Source organism: Thalassophryne amazonica, chromosome 9, assembly GCF_902500255.1.
Source record: "Thalassophryne amazonica chromosome 9, fThaAma1.1, whole genome shotgun sequence".
Classification (NCBI taxonomy): Eukaryota; Metazoa; Chordata; class Actinopteri; order Batrachoidiformes; family Batrachoididae; genus Thalassophryne; species Thalassophryne amazonica.
Window position 1 is genome coordinate 43,490,692 of NC_047111.1, and position 6,593 is coordinate 43,497,284.

Genomic DNA, 6,593 nt, shown 5'->3' on the forward strand with positions numbered 1-6,593 from the left:
TGCTCTTTTAGGACCAGTGACAGTCCGTTTATAAAGGCAGCGCGGAGGGCAGTGCTATTCCAGCCGGATCTCGCCGCCGCGATGCGGAAGGCGACTGCATAGGCAGCTGCGCTCCGGCGTCCCTGTCGAATGGACAGTAGTGCGGTTGAAGCGGACTCCCCTCTGTTGGGATGATTGAACACCGTTCTGAGCTCCCGTACAAACCCATCGTAAGTATGAAGGAGCCGTAAGTTCTGCTCCCAGAGCGCTGTAGCCCAAGCGCGTGCCTCCCCACGAAGCAGATTTATCACATAAGCTACTCTGCTAGCGTCAGTCGCGTACATCACGGGACGCTGAGCGAAGACGAGCGAACACTGCATAAGAAAGTCCGCGCACGTCTCCACACAGCCTCCGTACCGTTTCTGGAGGGCTTATGTAAGCTTCTGGGGACGGAGGAAGGGACCGTTGAACGACCAGTGGAACGTCACTTTCACGCGCAGGGTCCTCGGGAGGGAGAGCCGCAGCGGCGCCCGAAGGGCGTGCCTCCACTTGTGCGGCGAGAGCCTCCACCCTGCGGTTTAGGAGAACGTGCTGCTCGGTCATTAAATCGATCCGAGAGGTGAAAGCGGTGAGGATCCGCTGCAACTCACCGATTACCCCTCCCGAAGCCTCCGCTGCGCCTTGGTCTTCCATTGGCCGTTCAACAGCCGGTTGACGCCCCTCGGGATCCATGACGCTGGCCGAGATATCCTGTTGTGAAAGTGTAGGAACACGGACCCACAACAGGGGGCGCAATGAATGGACAATGGAGGAAGTAAAAAACAAGATTTACTACTGAAACAAGCACGAGTAGTATAACAAACACAATGTTTAGGGTCGAATCCGCTGGTGTCGTGTGGGCAGGCTCGAAGATAGGAGACGTCCGTCTCAGTCGAACCGGAACCACCCAGATCTCCACTGCCACCGAACCCCGGAAATACTGGAACCGCCAAGTCCCGAATTCCCAGGTGGCCACTGCCTCCGCTCGTCGGATCCGGTACTGCTGGCAGGAGAGAGCAAGAACACACAGGAGTGGATGAACGCACCCAGTACAGAGAGGGGAGAAGCCGCCTCCACCTCTTGGCAAAGTTCAGCAGGAAGGTGAGTACTTATCCAAAGAAGGAGGGTCTCAGTAGTCACCAGTCCTGAAAGGTTTAACAAGTTTGTCAATCACAGAATATGCTGCAGAGAATGTTACCTTGGTCTTAGGCGATATCTCGGCACTGAGGTGGAGACGCCGTCCTCCTGATATACCTCGGTGCTGAGTAGAAACAGCTGTGTTTGGTGATGGGTGACAGCTGTCACCCAGATTACTCCCATGATGCGGTAGCGCCCTCTGGTGCCTGGAGCCCGCACTCCAGGCAGGGCGCCCTCTGGTGGTGGTGGGCCAGCAGTACCTCCTCTTCAGCGGCCCACACAACAGTTTTCATGTTTGAACAGAAATTATGACAGTTGTATTTATAATAGCTTCTGAAGGACTTATGTCATGATATAAGACACACACATTACATAGCTGGTTTACTGGATTATAGTTTGTATATACATCAGCATATATTTAATAATTTTGAAGAAATCTTTCTAATCATGTTTTTTCATTATATTATTTATTATATTACTAAGTTGATTCACTGTACCCCAGACACTGATTCACTGCGCCCTGTGAATTAGTGTCCAGGGCACAGTGAATCAAAAATTTTAAAATCAATTTTAAACACCTGTAAATTACACTTGGGGAGAAATAAATAACACAGCCTTATAAACAATAACTTGCTGTGTTAAATCCACAATAGAATGACCTAAACCTATGCATAATGTGTTTATGCTGTCACAAAACAACATTTCTGATCCACTGTGCCCCAGCTTCCTCTGCTTGCAGCATTTGGGTTCACACCACTTCAGTGCAACATGACAAACTGATGAGGAATGAACTCAGTGGATAGAGACTCTCACTCAGACATACTCCTATAAGAGCAAGTGACAATATTATGATTCAGATTAGGTCTGTTTTGACCATTGTAATTAGACATTTAATTGTGACCATGCCAATAATAATGCTACAATAAAAAAAAATAAAATAAAAATGAATTAAATCCTGGAAGGTCCATGAGGACTAATTGTTGACATTTTCTGTCTTATATCCTAGTATTTCATGGCTGGTTAATATTGACATCCTGTTCAGTCTGATGGCACTTCCTTGGTGGATCCATATATGATTGATTTACCATGTGTCCACTACTGCGCAAGTTGCCGCTGAATCAGTTGACTATTATCTTTCTGACACATGACTGAAGACCAGAGGAGGGTCAGTGAGTAAAGGTCCTACCATGTATTGTTTACACCTGTGCACCTAAGACAGGCAATTTCAATCAGTAGCTCACCGACCTGCCTCAAGAGTTGATCTAATTAGAATCAGCTGGTTAAATTGGTGGATGGAACAAATTTGTGGTAGGACTTTTACACACTGAATTACATTTTGGGTAAACTATGTCTCAGGCATGTTCATGCTACAGCAGGATTTCATTCAAGGCGTTTATGAGCGCAGGGACAGTGTTCTGGTCACATGCTCTAAAGATGATTACTGGCAGCATTCTTCAACTTAGCAGCCATTAAAAACCCTTTCACCTCAACCACCGTCCTCAGTTTATGTTAGACTCTTATGCTGATTTATTTGACTTTATTGCTAATATTCATGAATCCCTTACTCTGCAGCTTTCCCCATCTACCGGCTCTCAGCTCCATCCACTTCCACATCACAGTTAGTCAACCTCATTCAGCTGCTGGCAGTCACCTTATTTCAGGCCATTATAATCTGTCTGGTTCTTGACTCACCATTTGGAACAAACCAATCTGGTCTGCACCAACATCATCATGTCTGGAGGAGGCCCAAACAGCATCTGTCTTCATTCAGCTTTCTCTGTCCTTCTTCATGCAGCTTCTCTAGTCATTCTCCATACCAGGTGGTTATGTTTGGTTTATGTAACTCCATGATTAGGACAATTTGAGATCTGAGGTCATTCCATGCCTGAGGTCTATGTCCATTTGTGTTTGAGCCAGAGACCAGCCCTGAACAAACCACAGCATGAGTTCAACCCTGCATGTCCAGAGTACCACTTTTTGCAACATGCATTTTTTTAGTCCAAGAGGGTGCCATGTACATCTCCAGTCTCTAAGGTCCTGGTTATTCCACAGTGCTATACAGCATTCTAATTCATGCACAGCAGTGCATGAATCATGCAAATAATGAGCATGCATGCAACATTAAAATTCTATTTGCATACATACATGCAAACATACACATGCATAATTGTGAACTATCCCCAGTAACATCACAGGCTGATTACATTATACACTCAGTAAAATATTAACTACAATCTCTGAAATGTGAACATTTTTGAAACAAAATTTTTGCTCACACACTAATTTGCAGATTTTGCATTTGCATTAGGCTGCACAGCTATAAGGTCCATTTCAGCCACAGAGACAATGGATGTCGGCAATGTGGTGCAGAGTGAGAGGTGAAGTGAGAAGTGAGTGTTTCTGGGCATTCTCAAATCTGTATTGACAGTCCTGCCACTGAACTCTTTACATGCATGGATGTGCTTAAAGATACATTCGGGAGATGCGTTTGTGATTCAAAGGAGTATTTGTGGCCACCTACTTTGTCATGCACACATGTGCATAATGCATCACACGCTGCTGTGCAGATGAAAAATAAATAAAATAATATGATATCTCATGTCCATGTGAAGTTTTTAATTTGTGCCTGCATGAGAGGTGGTCAGAGCACCTCTGAAATGGGAAAAAAAGTGAAAATTAAATAGACAGAAAACTTGAAGCCACATGAAAATTACTCTCTCAAAGAGTTAATTCTTTCACAGCTGAGAAAGAAAACTGCTCACTAGACTGGTAATTTTTTTTCAACTGCTGCTGCTTTTTCCTGCTGGACCATCATATGGACCTCCTGTGCCAGCTGTGGTGTCAACAAGGGACTCTGATGCTATGAGTGCAATGGTAAGAATATTTCATGAGGGGAAAGGACGGCTCATTGAATGGAACATTCCATCTTTCCCCGAATGAAATATTCTTTCCATTGAACAAATGAAAAAACATTCATTATTTGCTTTACATAATGCCTATTTCAATTTTTTTTTTCCAATTTATTTTCATTTATATAGCGCCAAATCACAACAGAGTTGCCTCAAAGCGCTTCACACAGGTAAGGTCTAACCTTACCAACCCCCACAGCAACAGTGGTAAGGAAAAACTCCGTCTGAGGAAGAAACATCAAGCAGACCAGACTCAAAGGGGTGACCCTCTGCTTGGGCCATGCTACAAAAATAAATTACAGAACAATTCACAGAACAATTCACGGACGAATATACAAGAAATGCTATTGGCGCACAGGACAGGAGGATCGCCAACACGAACACAACTATCTCTGGATGGAGCTGCACCTTAAACAGAGAGAAAAAACAGAATCAGGCATCAGAAAGACAAGAAATACTGTATAATTTGTCAGCATTAAACAACAAGAAAAAACAGAAAAATACTAAGGTGACTGCCGGCCACTAGCCCTAAACTTCACTAAAAGACCCAGAATTTAGGTAAAGTTGAGGCCGCGGCCCGCTCCAATTACTGATAAATGAATTAAAAGAGTAAAAAGCGTAAAACAAAACTGTACCAGTATGCTAGCTATATGAAAGGGAAAATAAGTGCGTCTTAAGTCTGGACTTGAAAGTCTCCACAGAATCTGACTGTTTTATTGATGCAGGGAGATCATTCCACAGAACAGGGGCACGATAAGAGAAAGCTCTGTGACCCGCAGACTTCTTATTCACCTTAGGGACACAAAGTAGTCCTGCACCCTGAGAACGTAAAGCCCGGGCCGGTACGTAAGGTTTAATTAGGTCAGCTAGGTAGGAGGGCGCCAGTCCATGAATAATTTTATACGTTAGTAGCAGAACCTTAAAATCTGATCTCACTGGGACAGGAAGCCAGTGAAGGGGATGCCAAAATGGGTGTAATGTGGTCGAACTTTCTGCTTTGTGTCAAAAGTCTGGCTGCAGCATTTTGAACCAATTGGAGACCCCTAATGCTAGACTGCGGTAAACCAGAAAATAGAACATTGCAGTAGTCCAATCTAGAAGAGATAAATGCATGGATCAGGGTCTCAGCATCAGCCATAGATAGGATGGGACGAATCTTCACTATATTTCGCAGGTGGAAGAAAGCAGTCCTAGTAATATTTCTAATGTGGAGGCCAAAGGACAATGAAGGATCAAAATTTACCCCAAGGTTCCTCACTTTGTCAGTGTGATGTATGACACACGAGCTGAGGCTGAGCATTAACTGGTCAAATTGATGCCGATGTCTCACTGGACCAAGACCCATCATTTCAGTCTTATCAGAGTTTAAAAGTAGGAAGTTTCTAGACATCCAGCTTCTCACTGCTGCAAGGCAATCTTCTAAGGATTTTACACTCAACAAAAATATAAACGCAACACTTTTGGTTTTGCTCCCATTTTGTATGAGATGAACTCAAAGATCTAAAACTTTTTCCACATACACAATATCACCATTTCCCTCAAATATTGTTCACAAACCAGTCTAAATCTGTGATAGTGAGCACTTCTCCTTTGCTGAGATAATCCATCCCACCTCACAGGTGTGCCATATCAAGATGCTGATTAGACACCATGATTAGTGCACAGATGTGCCTTAGACTGCCCACAATAAAAGGCCACTCTGAAAGGTGCAGTTTTATCACACAGCACAATGCCACAGATGTCGCAAGATGTGAGGGAGCGTGCAGTTGGCATGCTGACAGCAAGAATGTCAACCAGAGCTGTTGCTCGTGTATTGAATGTTCATTTCTCTACCATAAGCCATCTCCAAAGGCATTTCAGAGAATTTGGCAGTACATCCAACCAGTCTCACAACCCCAGACCACGTGTAACCACACCAGCCCAGGACCTCCATATCCAGCATGTTCACCTCCAGGATCGTCTGAGACCAGCCACTCGGACAGCTGCTGAAACAATCGGTTTGCATAACCAAAGAATTTCTGCACAAACTGTCAGAAACCGTCTCAGGGAAGCTCATCTGCATGCTCGTCATCTTCATCGGGGTCTCGACCTGACTCCAGTTCATCGTCGTAACCGACTTGAGTGGGCAAATGCTCACATTCGCTGGCGTTTGGCACGTTGGAGAGGTGTTCTCTTCACGGATGAATCCCGGTTCACACTGTCCAGGGCAGATGGCAGACAGTGTGTGTGGCGTCGTGTGGGTGAGCGGTTTTCTGATGTCAGTGTTGTGGATTGAGTGGCCCATGGTGGCGGTGGGGTTATGGTATGGGCAGGCGTCTGTTATGGACGAAGAACCCAGGTGCATTTTATTGATGGCATTTTGAATGCACAGAGATACCGTGACGAGATCCTGAGGCCCATTGTTGTGCCATACATCCAAGAACATCACCTCATGTTGCAGCAGGATAATGCACGGCCCCATGTTGCAAGGATCTGTACACAATTCTTGGAAGCTGAAAATGTCCCAGTTCTTGCATGGCCGGCATACTC